This window comes from Amblyomma maculatum, chromosome 9 (assembly GCF_055883805.1).
Source record: "Amblyomma maculatum isolate TAMU_Amacu chromosome 9, ASM5588380v1, whole genome shotgun sequence".
NCBI classification, from domain to species: domain Eukaryota; kingdom Metazoa; phylum Arthropoda; class Arachnida; order Ixodida; family Ixodidae; genus Amblyomma; species Amblyomma maculatum.
Genome location: NC_139352.1, coordinates 64271946 through 64291699, shown reverse-complemented (window position 1 = coordinate 64291699; position 19754 = coordinate 64271946). Strand labels below are relative to the sequence as shown.

Sequence of the window (19754 nt, the reverse complement as noted above, 5' to 3'; positions counted from 1 at the left end):
GAGGAAACGTCCTCTTCTTTCCTGTGTTCGTCTCCTTTGCGCCGTTCCAATGTGCACCATGAACCAATTAGCCCTATAGCAAGTACTTCTACGTTAAAAAAGAGGAGGCGTAGCTTCCATTGAGGTTCCCATAGAGAAGGTAAAGTCGCATATTACATGCACTATGCGAAGTCCTTGCCAAACTATTCTTACGTGTTTTATTAAACTCGGCCTTGTAATCACAGTTCGACTTTCGCGCCAGGACACCTCGCACTTCATCTGGTGAAGTTCCCGAACGACCCTACGCCAGGCGAAGATGCCATATTTAGATGCGTCGTGAAAAGCGGAACACCTCCATTCTACTTCAGCTGGCTCAAGGATGAGCAGCGCTTAAGCGGAAGCGGAAGTGAAAGACTGGTGACCACAGTGTTAACGGAGCGCGTGGCGACGCTCACCGTCCGAAGATTAGGCCTCGAAGACAGTGCAAACTACACCTGCACGGCTTCGGACTCCACCGGTGCGGAATCGTCGGTTACTGCATCGCTCGTTGTTTCAGGTAATCAGCACTTTGCAACTAGACGCAGCAAAATTAAGCAGAGGACAAGCCTTCACTTGTTTTCAGAGCGGATGTGGTTAACAACAGTTGCCGTTCCTGCGTCTGTTTTGGTATCATCCATTTCATATGGCGCGTGTTTCCGTCTTGTTTCCTCTCTAAAACTTTGTAGAATATTGTTCAAGCCACCAAGCATACATACAACCATTTCACAAACAAGATAACGCAGTACTATAGTTCCTGCACTCAATGCAAGCTGCAAATCGTCCAAGAACGCATTCTATAGGTGACACTTCCAGCGGATTATTATGCTAATGCCATATCATACTTTCCGAAAACTAAAGAAGCAGTTATTGGCACATTTAACATGTTATGTCACTGTTACAGTTATTGCAGTACCGAGAGCCCAGGCGCCGTCAGTGTGCATGAGTATAATAGATGGCACCCAAGGCGTCAAATGGCATCAGGTGACCTAGCAGATAATATTAAGAAAGTGTTATTTTGTGTAGGGCCCCGCATCACGGATACAAAGAGGCGTTTAGTTCATTTTCCATTTCCTGATTGACATCTGCTGGGAGCCATTTTGAAGTCAGTGTGCTGTGCGATGTCAGTGCACGTTAAAGAACCCCAGGCGGTCGAAATTTCCGGAGTCCTCCACTACGGCGTCTCTCATAGCCTGAGTCGCTTTGGGACGTTAAACCCCACAAACCAACCAACCAACCATTTTGAAGTCAACTGGCGACGTTGTACTCAGAAAGAGAACTTAGCCGTCGGCCTTTTTGTGCATTTTTTTTCTGCATAGTCTTTCGTGCTTTAAGAATCTTTTTCTACCGATAATCGTTGCTTTCTACAATTTGTACCAACTAGCCGGAAAAACAGATTTAAAGAAGGCTGTGGATAAGGTACGTCGGATGGACCCGGTACACTTTTTTTCTCCCGGTACGTAGGTTTTCAAAGTTCGACGTATCACGCGAGGTTCGGTACTATAGATGGAATGGTGTGTTTCGATCGTAATTACAGGACAAATGTAAATTGATACAACTGCACAAGTGTGTGTCGCGCGATGGCTATCTTTAGCTCCTTTTTTTTTCCCGTATCTACACACTGCCCAAAATGGGGCGATTGGCATCCGATGTGCGTATATATAATATACTTGAGTTTCATGCCACACTGTTCAGTTTACGCTATGTAAGTGCTTGAAAAAAATCACCCCTTTCGGTTGTGTATACTGCAGCGTTGAACTACAAATTTACTCCTGGGTACATTTCCAGGCAAAAATTCATGTGTATCGAAGTCCGGCGCCGCAACTCTTCCGCTTGTTTGTGATGACAGTGGCCATTCGATCGGCTCACGCTAACTCCGAACGTATACGTGGGTCTAAGCTCCAATCACGCGACATTTAATGAGAAGACAAAGCTACATGCAGCTAAGCACTTATTTGGCTAGTCCTCCAGTAAATGCCCAAAGAACATCGCTGTTCGTACGGAAGCGGTTCATTCGCGCTTCCAGCTTTCCTGCTTTACACTCATGTACTGCGGTGCAACGCATCTTTGCCTTGGCAGGCTCGCCGGCCTGCTGCTCATCGCCGCTGTACCAGCTATATAAGCCTCTAGTAGCTTCGGCAGGAATTTTGCCTGCCGTTGTCGCTCGCCTGCAACCGTGCTCGTGGCAGGCGGTGCTCGCGCGCTCACAACCCTGAGTGGAGACAATGATCTGCCTCATTGTGGCAATGCAACCACGCAAGAATGAGCGAACCCTTCGTAGCACCTCCTCGAGAGTCGCGAAGGCTGAGCTTCGTGTACGCATAGCAAGCGGAATGCAGACATACGTTACAAGTGACTTTAGCCAAGAGTCCGCCGAACATGTGCCGAGAACCAAATGAATACGTCGGACGTATCAATTTTCGTGGAATAAACACCGGAAAGTACGCGACCTCACGTGACATTCATTCCTGCTCCTTCGTTAGCGATGAAAAATACTCTTCCGTTGCGTAATAAAACGGTGAAGCTGCCTTTAATCCGCGTGTTTAGTTCGTCCGCATTTCCCGCGCTTCTTACTTCTCTGTGGCATTCATAGGTGGCGCCACTCACCCATTTCTCGGCAAACTTTGTTCTCGGAGAATGCTAACGACCACGATCTGCGTCAGACTGTAAGGAGGTACGCATGCAGCTGGAGCATCGGACTTGCACAGAACCGTCTACACCGACGTGAATAGCGCTCTCAGGCATCAGCAAAGCAGTGTTGGCATGTTGGCTGCTGATCCAGCGGTGATGAGCGCACTGATCTACATGACATCCCTTTTGGCGGCACTGGCAACGGCAACTTCGACGGCTTCAGGTATGATCAATGCAACGTTGCGTTAATGCGACTTATATATCCATGAAACGTGCCGAAATCTGCCCAAATATACACAGCTCGGTCATGTACTGATGTCCACAGCATAGACAAGATTACGCAGCAAAGAAGAGCATCAAATGGTGCTAATGGCGACCCTACAGAGCCCGGTCTTAATTTTGTTATCTCAAGGGTTAGCAACGCGCTCCACGACAGAGCGTAAACGGTAATGATTAGTAACGTCGGCCGCTACAGGTCAAGTAGTTGAATGTCCAGATTACGGTGTACTTCTGAAACTTCACTTCCGTTTTTTGCGCGCCAACGGCTCTGTAATATATTTACAATGGACAAGAGATTGCCTTCAGACCAAATCACATTTAAGGGAACAGAAAACGACTGTTGTGAATTGACAGTACTAATGGCGTCCATTTTCAGAAGCCCCCAGTGTCCGAGAGTTTCGCTTCCCGTCGAACCTCTTGCCAGGAGATACGGCAGTCGTGAACTGCGTCGTTAGGAAGGGCAGCGTAGGTCCCTTGATACTATCCTGGTCGAAGGACGGCAGTCCGCTGGACATCACGCTGCCTAGCATCTCCGTGATGTCGCACCAGGGAGGTTCCGTGTCGACGCTCACCATCGTCGACGTGTCGGTGGAGCACAACGGAAATTACACCTGCGTGGCCAGCAACGCCGTGGGGAGCAGCGAGTCGTCGGCGCAGCTCCTGGTTACAGGTAGGCGCCTCCGCGAGTTCATATGAGCGCACATTCAGTGCATTACTAGACGCAACGAACTGGAGCAGATATACTACACGACACGTGCATATGTGCCCCGAAACCCATTTCATAATTTCCAGGAACACATTTTGCAACCCACTTATAGACGTTTTCAAAATTGGCCAAAGGGCGCTGCCATGTTAGAAACTGGGCTGTGCTCATAACACAGGGAAAAGCTGAGGATTCTCCCCTCAGGCCTGCCTCACAGCCCACTCAAACCGGTTTCTCCCAGGGTCGTGAAAAGGTCTATACTCATTCTGAGAGGAGCTCAAAGTACACGTGGCTTAAACGCTGCCCACATCGTGTCTTGGTCGTGTTGCCTTTCTCCCAATGTGAGCCCATGTATTCGGTGAACTGCGATACCTGTGGGAGGGATTGATTCGTGAGTTGAAGGAGCCGAAGGTGCTCTGCAAGTCTCACTGAGGAGGGCTTCCAGCGCTGGAGATCGCGGGGATGCTGAGCCTTACCCCTGGTCCAGGTGACCAGGGCCACGCATACGTCGGACAGTTCAGCATCGGTCAGGACACGTTTCTTTCAGTAATAACGAGGTAACTACTCACAAACGTCTACATAAGCAGGTGCAGCTATACAGCTCTATCAAAAATGTTCTCAGAAACACGCTTATTTGTTCAATTCGGGTTTGAAAAAGCAATGATTAGCACACTATATGTAACTGAAAACGGTGGCGTCAGCTAACCGTTAAACCCAGTATTCAACCTAACCATTAGCCTGGTTAGCCTTGACCACGGGTGCGGCAAAACATCGCAAAGAGGTAGAGAAACAAGAGCTGAAAAACTGCCGAGAGCACTGCATAATCTGATTGGAGAAATGCGAAAGCCTGAGCGCTGCTGCTGCACAGTGGAAATTTAGTTTCCTTGGCGCGTGTTCGTCGCAGTGCTCCTAGGATTGGCTGTACGGTGTCGCTCCTCTGGCATGGCGTTCTCATGGCCGCGCAACATTTTCATGCAACTTGACTGCCACGATATTAGGGCCCAGCTAGCCCTGTAAAATGACGCTAGGGGAAGCCACTAAACTCAAATGCCTTTCCATGCCCACAAACGACAGAAGCATCTCTTTCGAGCTGCGCTGTGATAATAGGTCTAGCGAAAAACTACAGATTCTGGCACGCCCCTGCGTTCCAAGTAAAACAGTTCATTATCGTTTGACACTGCCGGAGGGCATACGTGGGCAACGGCATCTAAACGACGACACACAAGTGAGAATACGCACTGAAATTTACACTCGTATAAACGCATACGAAGGACTGCACGTTTTCATAAGTTGGCGCTATCTTGTGGTGGCTTAACATTTTTATACAAAATTGCCAAGTCAACGCCCCTTACCATTACCAGCATGATTGCCTCTGAAAAGCTGTCTTCGCGTGTGTTCGTAAAAAGCCTATATATCAGCATTGGACAGGGTCGTGGGCCATTTTAATATCAACAGCCGCAGTAAGGGTCAGATGATCCACCCAGGAGACACCATCAAGCTTATCACAGGCAGATAACCAGGCACGTGAAGCCGCAATGATATTTAAAACATAAGGGCAACCGCGATAATGAGCTTGGAGCAGCCAGACATTTGTCTAATTTCAACATCTTTTACGACCGTTTTGCAGAGGCAGATCCTATAGTCATAGCGCAACATTTTCTTTTTCTGAACACACGTCTTATATTCCTCGTGATTCCTTATTACGGACGACTTGATTTATGGACAAATCTTTGAAGACCAGTGTCCATGTTAATGAGGCACTACGGCCGGGAATTTGACACGATAACTTTTTGAGAGCGTTCTCCAGTGTAAGCGCAATCGCTTGAGACGTGGTAAAATGTAACCCACAAGCTCCAGCGTTCACACAGCTTTTACAAAAAAATAAAATAGTTCGTCACGGGGGTGGGCCGAAAACCTCGAGCTCCCCAGGGTGCGCCACCTGTGGTCATGTCCTGCTGTGCCTGGAAGTGGTACACTCACGAGGAACCGGTGTTCAACTATCACTTCATCACTTCTTCGAAGAAGAGTGAAGAGTCTGGAGAGTTTTTAACGACGGACATCTACAGCTACTTGAAACTCCGAACGCCTTTTACATGCAGAGTGCTGTACTAGAGATCTAAATTAAACACTATTTCGTAACAATTGCTTTTAGGGTGAAAACAGAAGAAGCACATGAACGAGAAGGGCGCAAGTCGAATGTTTAGTCAGTTTCAGCTGAGTTTTGGAAGAAAAGGCGCGAAAGCCGCAGAAGTCGACACACAGCGTTTGAAGGTTGCAGTTCCCAGATCCGCCACCAGCTGCCGCAACCTGTCCACAGTTCGACGGTTTTTCCTCCTCGCCACTTCGTCCTCAACTACAAAAGCCCCGAACAAGCCATCGGCCCAAACCTGTCATGCAGCCGGTCGAGGATGGCTGCCTGTCGTAAACTGTGCTTTCTGACTGCTATTTATCCACTGATAGAGTTCTTCATCGCTCTTGGCTTAATGATTACGGCGGTGCCATTTCCGCGATGCCTAGCCCAAAGACAAGGTAAGCTGTTTAGCCAAATTCAACGCACTAGCTTTGAGTTGAGGGCAACCCAGAAGGCTATGGAACGAAAAATGGTAGGGGTAACATTAAGAGATAGGAAGCGTGCACAGTGCATGGGTCAGAGAAATAACTCAAGTTACCGACATTCTAGTGGAAATTAAGAAGAAATGGACATGGGCAGGACGTGTAGTGCGAAGAGAGGATAACCGATGGTCGCTGAGGGTAAGAAACTGGATTCCAAGGGAAGGAAAGCGTAGCAGGGGGGCGGCAGAAAGTTAGGTGGGCTGATGAGGTTACGAAGTTCGCAGGGGTCAAGTGGATGCAGCTAGCACAGAACCGGGTTAAGTGGAGAAATATGGGAGAGGCCTTCGCCCTGCAGTGGGTATAGTCAGGCTGATGATGATGATGATGAACACACTAGCTCGCACCTACTGGCGACGCTGTATCAGTAAATGAACAGACTTCCTAACAAAATCAGTTTCTGGGAAAAGCGTTCGTTTTTCCGGCCTCATCACAGAGCATAATCCGGGTTTCCAGGCGCACCAAGACTGCACAGCGCCGGTTTTTCGAGCGAGCTCTCGGTCGGAGAAGACACCACAGTGACGTGCTTCGTGAAAAAGGACTCCTCTGGCCCTTACACCATGACGTGGCAAAAGAACGGCGACGAGCTAACTCGAGACAGTGAGCGTGTGAAGATGAGCTTCAAAGGAAACGCCATGGTGCTACTCATCCAAGACATCGGAGTCGAGGACGTGGCGAACTACACATGCAAGGCTACCAACGACCACGGAAGCGACGCCTTGACGCTATCTCTTCTGGTCTCAGGTGATATGCGACAACATTTCTACTTCAACACACAGCGGATAGAAACCGACGACCTATTCGGATGCAGATGCTTTAAAGGAACGTTGATATAAGCTCTCGCATACTGCCTCACACAGTTAAGGTAACTGTCATATGTTACGAACAAAGTCGTGACGTGCGTGTTGGGAATCTGGAGAAAAACGTTGAATTCCAACCCTACACATGTGTATGTGCTGCAATGTGGCATCGTCAGCGCATCAGATGTATTTTGTTATATTGCAGCTCAACTTCTCCCAACTGCATCATTACTTAGAATTTCTTCAAGGTCGTATACCTGTCAAAGATTACTGTGCGCTAATCTCAACATTGACACTGATTGACTGAATTTTCGAGCGGTTACTGACAAATCGAAGACACTTGATAAGGCGGGCGGATGGATAGAACGACAGACAGCTACCGATCCTAACACTTCTCACTGCTCACTTTAATGTTACGACGGCTGTGGTGGCGGCAGAAAGTTAGGTGGGCAGATGAGATTAGGCATATCAATGAAGTAGCGAGCAAAGACGACGGAAGATAAAAGGCCACACATCAAGGCGCACACCAACGTAGTTTGCGGGGATCAAATGGATGCAGCTGGCACAACTAGGACCCGTATAATTGTGGGGAAATGGGAAAGGACTTTGCCCTGATGTGGGTGTAGACAGGCTGACCATGAATAACAAAGATGCCTCTGAGAAAAATGTATTTCTCCAACCTGAAACGCTGGGAAAAGTGCATTCTGGTATCACATCTCTCTAATCATTCAGAGAGATGTGATACCAGAATTTATTAAATTAATTACACTTATAATGTCTGCTGAAAACATCATGGCGCTCCCAGCAATCTGTACACGAAGTACCTATTGAAGTGAGTGAACATATAACGAGTGCTGATCTAACGTTTTAGCGCTACTAATGTATCAGACACTGCCCATGCATGCTAACAGCGCAAACACCTAAACGCAGGCATTTTCAATGGCTTCTGAGTGTGTATATATATATATATATATATATATATATATATATATATATATATATATATATATATATATATATATATATATATATATATATATATATATATGGGGCGTAGCAATGACAGTGTACGCGAGGAAATAAGCGAACTAGTTTTTATTTTTATCGTGCATCGCATCAGAGTAGCTGTTAACGATAATTTTTAATAGTGAAAACAGATAAAAAGCACACGAATTATAGTTAGTTTCATAAACTGATCTATACCTACGTAAAACTCGGAAAGGGCGGACACATACACACGCACACACACAGAGAAAAAACTAAGGGATTTTAACAGCGTGGCGCACAGCTAGAAGTGTGTTGTAACTTTCTTTTCTCCCTCTACTCCCGTTAACATAGGTAGTTGCAATCTGTCTTCAAAGAAGCGATTTGCAAAAAAAAAAAGTATACAATAACCTTCAACAATATATTCCATTATCTAAGGGCACAACAACAACAACCTCCCTGCCATCTCTCCAGCTTCTCCTTTAAATGCTGCATTCTGGCAACGCCATGATTACCGAAGACCTACACCACGCACTGCACACGTTTACTTCCAAGTCATCCTGGAGACGGGGGCAATTATACATCTTGCGATCACGGTCGCTTAATACCGCAGTTAGTATGGCTTGAGAAGCCTGAGAAAAAACTCAAAAATTCTGCAATTATCCCTCAGAACTTACTAAATGCACAAATGCAATAAAGGTTCTTGAAATCGTTGCGAGCGGCGCGCCAGGGAATCTGATGCGAATCGCAAATTAATTGCCCTTACCGCCGCCAGGAGCCGTCAGTTGTCCACGCTTCAGCTCCCTCGCTCTATGCTGCGTCGAGTGCCCGCCGATGTTGGCCGTGCAGACTTCATTCAAGTCGATCAGTACGCCTCAGAGACTGCCTGAAAAAGAGCGAGAGTTTTTCAGTGTGGTGGTACCTGCGATTACTCTGAGCAGAGAAAAACGTTTACAAAGATGGGCAAGCGGCATTGGACTCTCAGCCACGCGTTCGTACTCCTTCTGGCAGCGTGGTCTGCTGTCGGCACCGGTAAGGACCTCTGATTTCTACCGCGATACGCAACATAGCTTTCCTCACGATCCGTTCGAATTCACTAGGTCCACCCAGGCTTCGCGAATTCACCTTTCCCTCGGAAATGTCTCTCGGTGAAGAAGTCATCATCGGCTGCGTCGTGAGGAAGGGGACCGCTGGGCCCTACCGCATCGGCTGGCAGAAAGAGGGTGGCGATCTCCGGGATACCGAACGCGTATCCATCGTCGCCCGAGCCGAAGGCAGCGCTACGCTCCGGATCACTAGCCTCCGTCCCGAAGACGTCGGGAACTACACCTGTGTCGCCAGCAACGGCTTCGGAAGCGACAGCGTCACGGCTCCGCTCGTCATTAACGGTAACGCTAAGACCACTCCTTGTTTGTGATTCGGGTCCTTCTCTTAAGGCAACCGGTTATGCATTCACGGCCACAGCTTGCCTTTGAGATTGATCGACGGTACCGGAAGTTATCCTGGCCGAGTACGGGTTCACGGAGGTGAACCCATACTCAGTGTTTACCCCAGCGCGCTGTCACATCTGTCGCGCGAGCCTTTACTGTCCTTTAAGCGTGGCACTGAGTGTTCATTCTGTGTGCCACAGATATGAAGCCGGCGCCACTCTCACGGGCTCAGAATAGGGTGTGCAACAATATTTGGTCACCAGAATTTCGAGTTTTGGCACCCATGCAGCGTCCAAGTTATGGGCGTAAACGTTGTTTCTTGAATGTAACACCGTAACCCCCATCAACATTTATCGTTAAAGAGCAGCTGCATCACTTTTCGAGAATTGCGTGATATTCAAGGATTCAAATCTACATAGACTGCAGGTAATGCATGAAAAGTGTTTTTGCGCTAGCATTCAAACTGATGGCGTAATCGACAATTAAACCTCAAGCTTCTCCTCATAGCATTAAAGTTCTGCGGAGAAGCTCAATGATGACGTCACGGACGATACTATTTTTGACGTTCATTGCCTTCGCCCACGTCCTGCTGTGCATTTTCTGACGGTGTTAATCAACATTTCTAGGGCTTTGTTTTCGGCAGTCTTGTTTTCATTTCTTCAAACCAAGTGTGTCTATGCAGAAAACGTACCGGTATCGTCAATGACGTCATCATGCGTCGCTGTGCAGTGCGGTGAAGCCTGACAGCCGTCGCGATTTTAATCGCTAATTGAGTCATTGTTTCAAATGATAGCGCCAAGATATTTCGCATGTTTTAAGTGCAAGCTATAATCATTCAACCGCTCGAAACTCATCGAAATCTAAAACCGGTACACCTTCTCTTTAATCTTTCTTTGTTAGGCTGAAATCGGGGGTTTCCATTAACCCCTTTAGACAAAGGCAGTCCTTAGCTAATACCGCGTGTGACCAGCTTACATCCACTGCATCGTGGGCTTCATCACAATGTGCGCAATGCGTGTGTGCGGGTACGTGTAAGTGTGTTGTGATGCAAGAATGTGTAAATCAATGCATACAACGTATCGCGCCAGGCGAACGAATACCATAATTATTTATAACGCAGAAGAGAAGAGAGGTCAATGACGAAAAGACGATTGTCGTTTTACAGTTCCCGAGTACTGCGATGCGAAAGATAGGGGCATACACATTCGAACTGTGAGCTAGAATTAGGACATGATGTACAATCGCAATTAGCAATCACTTGCTACGAATTAGGCGCACAGCACAAACCGTATAGCACTTTTTCGTGCTTGCTGGGCCTGGGGTGCAGTGACCAAAACTCGTGTGTCCGGTTTTCGCAGTTTTCTGAAGGAATAAAAAAAATCTAGCAAAGATTTGCCGCAAACAATCAGCCGCCGAAAGCGAAAATACGCAGCATTTGAGACATCGTGTGATTGTCGAACCCGCACTGATGGAGCAAGTGGGCTTTTCGAATCGGCCCAGACCACGCAGGGCGGCAAAGCAGTGTTGTACTCACGTCAACAACGTACGGATCTAACCCATGAGTACCAACAGAAAACATTCACAGATTCAAAAGGTATGAGCAACTTAGGTGCAATGAATACATCAAAAACACAAAGAAAAGAGCCTGCGCTTCCTACACAGGAAGCCACTTGGAGAAAAGAACTCTCCAACGCACACTAGATTAAGATGCCAGTAAGGCGATGAGAACAAGAAACCACTACAATGCGTTCAGATGCGCCAATCACTCATAAAGGCTTGCTGCAATGCAAAGCAACGCCACAGCGATCTTTCGCTGTTGATTGTGCATGCAGATGAAAGCTAAGGCTCTAATAAGTCTTCTTGCTTAAAGCGTTCCTATGAATTTAAATCTCCAAAGATCAAGGGCTGAGATTTACAGCTTACTCGTGTTTTACAATGTGGCCGCACTTCTACTTTTTTATGCTAGCAACTGTTTACTTCAATTCACAAAAAAAAAGAAAAAAAAACGATTTATCAAGCAAATTCCACAGCTATGAAAATAATCCGTTACAATCAATCACTTCAACTGACCGCGTTTCACGTTTTTTCGTGAAGCACTTGTACCTGTGACTTATTTTCTGCTTTGGGTACACGTACGGCAGGACGTGACCCGCTGGAAACTATTCGCACTCTGAAGAACGAAATAAATATGAGAACATATATACAAGATACTTATAAAGCCGTGTTGCCTAGTGGGCACCTTTCTTGGCGGCAGGGCTACAGCGACAGTACTGCCATCTTTTAAAGGCACTGTTTCCGTCGAAAGTGATATATACATAACAACCCCGGCACTATTTGCGCAACCAGCGTCTAATGGATGATAATTTACCCGTGTCGCGATTGTTGATCCATAGCTCACGGATCAAAGCACAAATGTTCAAACACTGGCGAATGTTGTGGTTTGCGAAACCTCCGCTAGATTCCGCTACTTGTCCACTCGCAAACGAATCGCGGCGAGTTCCTGAACGGCGTACAAGTCGCGCGGGCCAGATTGTAGAGTGCGATTGCAGGAGACGGTGTGCTGAATCTACCAAGATGAGAATGGTCACCGCTTTTGAAATAGTGGTCCTATTATTTTCTGCAGTAAACGTCCACAGCCGAGGTAAGAATGGCACGCTTCATATTTGACGATGCCGCTTTCTTTTTATTTCTTCTGTCACTGCAGGGTGGAGAAAAAGTACCGCGCTATATAGTAAGGCTAAGTGTCAGACATTGCATGGTAGATGCATGGTCGCTGGAGACTGCAGTTACACCCAGGGTTTGCTAGCCGCCTGCGCTAACGTTTTACCAACTCGCTTCAGAGGCCTGGCTACGAGCGCATTATGAAGCGTGTGAATTCAAGCACGTCGTATCCATTCGCTATCAGGTGACAGTATACCTCCTCTCGTCAGCATGGTGTTCCCAAATACAACAAATGCACAAGTTCGCGCTGAATCCTTGCTATAGTTTATATATTACTATGAGATTCGAACATGTTTCCTATATGCATATATATGTAAGGCCAAGTATGTTGTTTGCAATGTCTACTCGTATGCCGCTGTCTATATATGGCACATACTACTTTCATAACTCTAACAGCACTTCGTGCATTCCAGGAGCGCCTAAGCTTCAGACCTCTGGCTTTCCCAGCGAGGTGACTTTGGGGGAGGACACGATGGCAACATGCTTTGTCAGAAAGAATTCCCAGGGGCCCTACACCATGGCGTGGTTAAAAAACGGTGCGCAAGTCAAAGACACCGATCGCGTTAGGACTGTTGAGAAACCAACCAGCATCTCCTTGGCCATCGATGGCATTCGGGTCGAAGACGTGGCCAACTACACCTGCCTTGTTAAGAACGCAGAAGGAAGCGACTCCATTACGCTGTCTCTGGCTGTCACAGGTAAACAGCTTCGCTTGTTTTTATGCTCTATGCAAGACATTGAGACAAAATGACAGCCCCAGCACAGTCCTCACTAAACGAAAGTTTTCTCTCTGCGACTTCCGCTGGGCCGAACAAAACGAGTAACGGAGCCGCAACTCACTAAAGATTCGGATTTTTATCTCCTGATTGCAGGAAAAGTACAATAATCAGGTACTTTTTCTGCCATCTCAGACCTCCAGGTGCAGCTTTTGTCCAATGTCGTTCTATTCTGAATAGCGGTGTAAACTGAATACACGTATTGTCATTTAAAAACGCCCATGTTCACCGTTCGTGCTACCAGTTTTTTGCAGCCTTCTCGCGGTTTTTGTGTGAAATACATCATCATCATCAGCCTGACTATACCCACTGCAGGGCGAAGGCCTCTCCCGTATTTTCTACCGTCAAGTTTATGAATTTTCTGTTACTGAGTTGGTGCAAAGCTCACTCTGCTGAGTAAGATGCGCTTGTCTCCGATATAAAACGCTGTGTGCCTCTTTGGCGTTCGAAAGAACCGGGCTCGTAGTTTCCCATACCGCCGCCAGCCGACGCTAGCTGTCCGCGCACATTACAACCGTCCCGCGCACTCCTTCGCGCGTCCACCTCGCGGCCTTCCAGAATGCGACCGCTTCTCACGGCTCACTGTGCTTCACGCCTTCCTAGTCAGCGGTCTTCGTCACTTGAAAACATGCTAGTCGCCTGAGCGTCCACGAAATCGCCACAATCAAAAGGAAAAGTTCCAAGAGCAACATGAGGGCTCCGCAGATGTGCTACACGCTTGTTGTCCTTGTTGAACTGTGCCGGGCGGTCGACGTCGGTAAGTTCGCCGTCACTGTACGGCGGTTAAGAGTCACTTGCTCCGAATTTGTGTACGAGGGACGCATCCATCCCTACAGGCCCACCCAAGCTTCGCGAGCTGGTATTTCCTTCAGAAGTCGCGCTGGGTGAAGAGATTTTGGCTGGCTGTTTCGTGAAGAAAGGCACGGCTGGACCATACCGCATCTCCTGGCACAAGGACGGCAAGGATCTGGAAGAGACTGAGCGTGTCTCCATCGCCGCTCGGTCCAAGAGTAGCGCGGCGCTGCGCATCTCCAGCCTCCGGCCGGAGGACGTGGGCAACTACACCTGCGTTGCCAGCAACGACTTCGGAAGCGACAGCGTCACAGCTCCGCTCGTCATTAACGGTAACACGCTGCGTTTGATTGTGTGCGCCTAGTCTTACGCCTTTAATCGCGTTTGTTTCTAGTTTTAGTGATGCTAGTCAATGCATTTCATGAACACTAGTTAAGCGGTTTGCACTGACGCGTTTAAAAATTGATGTCGCTTATTTCGACACGAATAAGCAAAGGGAGAATAAGTTATGCTTATTACAAATAAGTGAACACTGTCACCATGGAACACTGAACTTGCGTAATTTCAACGAGCAACTAGAGTGCACTTGGACTGCTTGGCGACTACGAAACACGCAACTCCGCAAGTTTCAGCGACAGCTTGAGGACAACAAAAGCACGATGCGACCCGTGGGGCCCGTCGTGCTTCAACTCCACATGTCTGCAGGTTAAAATATGACGCGGGAGAAAGTACATAAGTGCCGCAGCTGCTCGCCTACGAGACTTGTCACCAAATTAAAAAAGTACTAATACGGTAGTGTATATCTTTCCAGCAATCGCGGCTGCTCCTGACGATTTTCACCACGTTTATGCGTAGCGCGCGTTTGTTTCTCTTCACCTCCTGTGACGAGTATTCGACAAGACGATTTCTATTTCGCACGCTGATGACGTCATCAGTGTCGTCTCTATAGCTGCTGTGATGGTCAAGTGTTGAGTACATTACGCGAGGGTAGAAGTCACCTTCGAAACAAAACTGTAGCGCAACACTACACGATAAAGTGACAGAGGAGAACCATGTTTCTTTTCTCTCTCTTTTTCCCCGAATAATGCAATAACAAGGCACGCTACAGAAGCCTTTCGTTGGGTTTTGTCTTATCGCGTTGCTGATCTAACAACAAAGCTCGCTGATTGCAACAACAATGGGCAGTAAATTGAACGTGGTAGAAAGAGCATGCCGCCGCTAAGCGAATGAAATCCGGGCAACAGAGCCGGGTAGTCGAACAATGTCTCGAACAGTTTCTTACGAAACATGCGACTGCGACTGAAATCAATTTAGCATACCGATATAATTATTTTTAAGGTTGGTTAACGGGGCCCACACGAAGACGGACGACTCGTGATCGTGATAACGTGACACATTGTCATGTGATCGCGAAAAGCGTGCACTGGTTTCCCGCGTTCGTGACGACTGCGCCGCAGTTCAAACATTTTTGCTTCTCGGGAGAGCTCTACTGACAGAAGATAACGTCGTCACGTTTTTAGAAACCGGTTCACAGCGTCAGCTACACAATTACGTTGGGAGAGTGTGATGCTTGCAGCAAACTCGCTATGTGCGATTTCGTGGAGAAAAAAATTGCGTGACGCTAATCAGCGAAAAGCAATCCTGTTTTGTTCCTGCTATATGATGCGTCTATAAAAAAATTGGGTAACGTAAAGTGGTGCCGCACTGTAATCGTACGAACACCTTAATTTTTGCGTCTACAGTTAGAGTGCAGCACGTGATACCGGACGTTTCCTCCGTGTGGGAGTTCTGTTTGTCGCTTCGAGTTAATCGTTGAGCTCCGTACTTCTACGGCCCCTTTGCGCTTTGCTCGAAATCGACAGGAACTTGTCGAAGGCTGGCCGCGTACACTTCGTTCAGCGTGGTTCAACTATTTCGCGCCAGTGGTGGTTGTGGCAGACGAATATAGGTGGCGCTAGCTGTCCACTGTGTTGCCATTTCTACGCATCCAAAGCGCTGACAACGCTGGAGTGTTCCCTGTCAGTGAGTGCATTGCTTCGACAAAAAGCGGTCTTGTCAGCCTCCGGGATCATGAAGACCCGCGTTTTTGGTTACATCATTGTCGCCTTGGCTGCAAGCACGACTACATCATCAGGTATGCCTGTGCCTTTCTGCCAATATATGGACGCAGCTTCCGTGTTTAATAGACCGCTGATTCGCATTACAGGGGCCTGCTCCACATGCCCACTATCTTTTGTAAAAGCCAGACAAGTATATACCTATCATTGTGAAGAAGCGATTTGTTCAAGTCCTTCATAAAAGCGCCGCAGATGACACCGAGGAAAGAAATATCGCAAAAAATGCGAATTACATTGTTAACTGGGTTCCTTCCCGCAAAAATGATTTCAAAGTTCAGGGGCCGATTGATACTGCAAGTTAAAACCGAATGCATGCAGCTCCACACTCATGTGGCTCTATCAGAACATTGTTGAATATTTTTTTTGTTCAAAACTAAAAAAGAAAAGTTAATTTTACCCTATGCTTGATGAAAGCTCATCTGAGCCTGAAAAGTCGTAGGTTAATTTTTAAGGCTTTTTTCTTTCGCCGATAATTATCAAGGACGTGTCCTCAGGTAATTGTGCAGGGATTGTGCTTAGGAATTGTGTTAAAGAAGGGTAAATACAGGGCAGATGCTCATAATTTCCGACGAATGCTTTGCTTATTACAGTCGTTTTCCGGCTATTTGCAACGTACGCGACCTACCCCAATGAAGGACGCCAATTATCCGTTTTAAATACGCGACGAACGCTATGCGTTCACTCTCACTTTTTGCGTCCAAAATATCCACACGCGAAATTAAGAAAAACGAAATTCAATCTGTCACTTTCCAGAACTTCCCAAGATACTCAAATTCAAATTTCCCGCAAGCCTGTCGCCCGGTGATACGGCACTCGTGGGATGTATTATCGCGAAGGGAAGCGTGGGCCCCTTCGAGCTGTTCTGGAAGAAGGACGGCCATCCCCTACCACACGATTCGCCCAGGCATTCCGTGACATCACACAAGGGGGGTCCCGTGTCAACGCTCACCATCATGGATGTGTCTGCAGCAGACAGTGGCAACTACACCTGCGTCGCCCGTAACGCGGCTGGCAGCGACAGTTTCTCCGCGTTTCTTGCGGTCACAGGTACGAATGAAGGCTCATTTCTCTCTTCGGTCGTTCGGGTTGGGAACCTTCAACGTTTTAAAACAGACAAAGCTGATCACCTCTCTGGTGACCTTTTATGCCCTTCCACCCTCATGTTCTGCGTGACCAAGCGTTGTAGGCTCATATTTGCCGCACGGCAAAAACATTATTGGTAAGCAGTGCTTCTTACAGTTTTGTATTATGACTTCTTTTACAAGGCACTGTTGGGCACAATTGCCGTATTCGGCCAGAGAATGTCGACGCCATGAAAGCGGCACAAACGAGATGACTCATGCGCGAATATTCCGTCTCTCTTGTGCACTCATCACTGCACCGGCTCCGTTCCGCTATCAGTAGTTTCTTTACTTTTTGTTAACTCAAAAGCAACAATTCAAGAAACTACTTTTCAATATGTGATTTGTTGCTCGTCGTTCATTACGCATATACTCAAACTAGCTTTCACGGTGCAGAACTTAAGTCTGCCATGATCAACGGCCCTCAAAATCCACCCAAAGCGCGAGCTTATTCACGTTTATTGTCGCCATCCTTTGGATAACCGATGGCTTCGACGAAGCCGAATTTCACGTCCCATATCATCCTTGGCATTCCTCCTAACTGAATACACGAGGTACTCTGACTCCAGCTAAGCACCTTTTTTGGATATCACGTCAATATTACCAACACCATATACTATTAGCTGCAGAGATTTGCCGGTCTGTGAAAAGACTTGCGGTTCCTGCTGCTTCTGCCCAGTTCGAAAAATCGCTGTGTCCCAACCTAAACAAGGGCAGCACTGTGTCTGTCCTCTGAACGTCGTTTTGAGCCGTCCAATTCCTGCCGTAGCGCGTTAAATCCATCAAGGAATTGTGGTACCGCCGCTTACTGTTTTATCACAGCTTCTGTTTCCGTGTCAAGACCTGAGCTCTGCGATTACCGAAACATTTAACCATAGCTGCTGTAAATGGAGAAGCAGCTGCCATAGTTGTGTTTTAGCACGGCCGTGCTAAAATGCTCTAATGATAGTTGCTTCGAATATTTTCCAACACGACAATGAAGTACGACAACTCAGTTTGCAATTTCATTCAGTCGAGTCAGGCATTGTTTGTGTTGATCTCGCCGCAGCGCCGCATGTGGTTACGGCGCTCGACTGTTGTACCCAGGATGCAGGATCGAATCCTGGTCGCAGCTACTGCTTTTCGATGGAGGCGAAAAACAAAGCCCCCGTCTGCTGTGCGATGTCGGTGCATGGTAAAGAACTCCAAGTTGTCGAAATTTCCGAGCCCTGCGTATCGCATAGCTCGAGTCGCTTGGGACGTTACGCCTGATAAACCAAACTTGCAGAGAACTACAAACGCATTTGCAACTTTGCGGCAAATACCTCTGCTGCCGTGAATGCCGGCAGTAAATGGCTTCACAGTTTCGTGATCTCTGATATGAAGTGGGAAGGAAGGAGCTGACTGACCCGTGGTGTTAGCGTTTCACATGAGTGGGATATGACGCCATTTTCAAAAAATGCATTTACACACTTTAACAAGTATTTGTCGTTGAAAGATATCATTTGGAAGCATTGTTTAAATATCGGATAATAACCTTTAACGAGCACTAGAAACTGACAACCTAAACGAAACTTCCACGCGTTACAAGACAGAATACTTGCTGTGTCACATTTCCATGTTGTCCCTCGTTAGCAAATTGACTAAAACACTACTCACATGGGCTGTTATTAACATTTACTATAGTTTGCAATAGTTTGCAGTTCACTGTGGTTGCCTGAAGCTGCCACATGCACAAGTAACCCCGGATACGAACACCACTATGGGATTTGAAGAGGTCGGTGCCCAAAACATGAATTCGCAGAAGCTCCACCAGGTGCCGCTAGTCGTCCGCCTTATTCGACTCCGATATCCTCCTCCGCTCCAAGCGGTTGACTACACACGGTTTTGCGAACGTCTGCTGTTGCTCGTGCATGCGCTCTGTCTTCCAACCAAGGAAGATGTTCCGTGCGGGTTTGAAAGCCGCAGTCTTCGCGCTGATCGCATTGCTTCCTAGCGCACTTCAAATGCAAGGTGAGCCCCAAAGATTCGTATTTCCCAGCCCGCCTTACTGCAAATTTTGTTCTTCAATCAGCTAATTAGGAGCTTTCTAGCGCGCTCTTCCATGCACCGAGTGGCTAATTAAGACTTTCAAGCTAGTCTTAACGTTTTAATCGACTTCACGTTTTTTTTGTTATTTTTTCATTTATGCAAATCACGATTATCTTCCGCGACCACCATTTCGTTAGCCTTGTTTTTGTTTGTTCGGTTAAAGAAAACATGACGAGCGCGCAAGAAAATACAAACGTGGTATGCTAACACCGAAAGCAACGCTTTCCGCCTACATATACAAAGACAACCCTGTTCCAGGAGCACCGAAGCTACAGAGCGCCGGATTTCCGACCGAACTCTCGCTAGGTGAAGAAACTGTGGCGACGTGTTTCGTGAAAAAAGGATCAGTGGGACCGTATGAGTTGTCGTGGTACAAAGGTGGGAAGCCCGTCCGAAATTCCGACCACGTTTCGGTCTCCACCAGAGCAACCAGCACTGCCCTGAGCATCGATGGAGTCCGAGTCCAGGATATCGGCAACTACTCCTGCTCGGCTACGAACGCTGTCGGTACGGACAAGCTGGAGCTGCCGCTACTGATTTCAGGTGAACTCTGTTATAATTACAGGACGTTGCTGGTCCTAATCTGGAGGTAGAAATGCTCCTCTAAAGCTTCGTACATCATTCTTTCCTTCGCTGATACACCGTGCTGCATCGCCTGTTTTTCGATTTCGCTTTGCCTGCTCATCATGTAGGGCATTGATTTGT

General features: G+C 47.4%; 1 protein-coding gene and 1 long non-coding RNA gene across 3 annotated transcripts in view; one reads left to right on the top strand and one right to left on the bottom strand.

Annotated features, from left to right (window-relative positions):
- Positions 1 to 19754, bottom strand: part of LOC146179223 (uncharacterized) — a 294299-nt gene that overhangs the window by 18976 nt on the left and 255569 nt on the right. Inside the window, exon 5 of the long non-coding RNA XR_014700712.1 lies at positions 8789 to 8908. This is a non-coding gene — a long non-coding RNA (uncharacterized LOC146179223). The remainder of the gene's footprint in view (positions 1 to 8788; positions 8909 to 19754) is intronic.
- Positions 1 to 19754, top strand: part of LOC146179229 (cell adhesion molecule Dscam1-like) — a 185462-nt gene that overhangs the window by 29720 nt on the left and 135988 nt on the right. The window lies entirely within an intron of this gene.